Consider the following 1141-nt stretch of genomic DNA (forward strand, 5'->3'; position numbering starts at 1 on the left):
TCAAACAGAGCCAAAGTGCTTATCTTTATTATATATTACTTTTTATTTTTTTACTTTTGGGTGCAGTGAACTTTATTGATGGCATTCAAGTGAGTAGGGAGGGATCCCTAGGCCCCTCCTGTTATTATGGGGGTCTGGGATGGAAATTGTGAGGGAGATGCTCAGTGTTGGGGTAGGGACTCCTCAGCAACTGAGGGCCTCTCTCTTGCTCTCAGTGTCCTTGATGGGGTGAGTGGTCCAGGGCTTCTTACTCCTTGGAGGCCATGTAGGCCATGAGTTCCACCACTCTGTTTATGTAGCCATATTCATTGTCATACCAGGAAATGAGCTTTACAAAGTTGTCACTGAGAGCAATGCCAGCCCCAACATCAAAGGTAGAAGAATAGGAGTTGCTGTTGAAGTCTCAGGAGACAACCTTGTCCTCGGTGTAGCCCAGGATGCCCTTCAGGGGGCCCTCAGATGCCTGCTTCACTACCTTCTTGATGTCATCATACTTAGCAGGTTTCTCCAGGTAGCATGTCAGATCCACAACTCATATATTGGGGTTAGGAACATGGAAAGCCATGCCAGTGAACTTCCCATTCAGCTCTAGGATGACCTTGCCCACAGCCTTGGCAGCACCAGTGGATGCAGGGATGATGTTATGGGCAGCCCCACAGCCATCACGCCACAGCTTTCTAGAGGGGTCATCCACAGTCTTCTGACTGGCAGTGATGGCATGGACCGTGGTCATGAGCTCTTCCACAATGTCAAAGTTGTCATGGATGACTTTGGCAAGGGGAGCTAAGCAGTTGGTGGCGAAGGATGCATTGCTGACAATCTTGAATGAGTTGTCATATTTCTCATGGTTCACACCCATCACAAACATGTGGGCATCAGCAGAAGGGGAGGAGATGATGACCCTTTTGGCCCCACCCTTCAAGTGGGCCCCGGCCTTCTCCATGGTGGTGAAGACACCAGTAGACTCCACAACATACTCAGCACCAGCATCACCCCATTTGATGTTAGTGGGATCTTGTTCCTGGAAGATGGTGATGGGCTTCCCATTGATGACAAGCTTCCCATTCTCAGCATTGACTGTGCTGTTGAATTTGCCATGGGTGGAGTCATACTGGAACATGTAGACCATGTAGTTGAGGTC

General features: G+C 49.2%; 1 pseudogene; it reads right to left on the minus strand.

Annotated features, from left to right (window-relative positions):
* Nucleotides 1-247: 247 nt before the first annotated feature.
* Nucleotides 248-1129, minus strand: LOC116094425 (annotated as a pseudogene).
* Between the last annotated feature and the right edge of the window lie 12 nt (nucleotides 1130-1141).

The sequence above is a fragment of the Mastomys coucha genome, unplaced genomic scaffold (assembly GCF_008632895.1).
Source record: "Mastomys coucha isolate ucsf_1 unplaced genomic scaffold, UCSF_Mcou_1 pScaffold16, whole genome shotgun sequence".
Classification (NCBI taxonomy): Eukaryota; Metazoa; Chordata; class Mammalia; order Rodentia; family Muridae; genus Mastomys; species Mastomys coucha.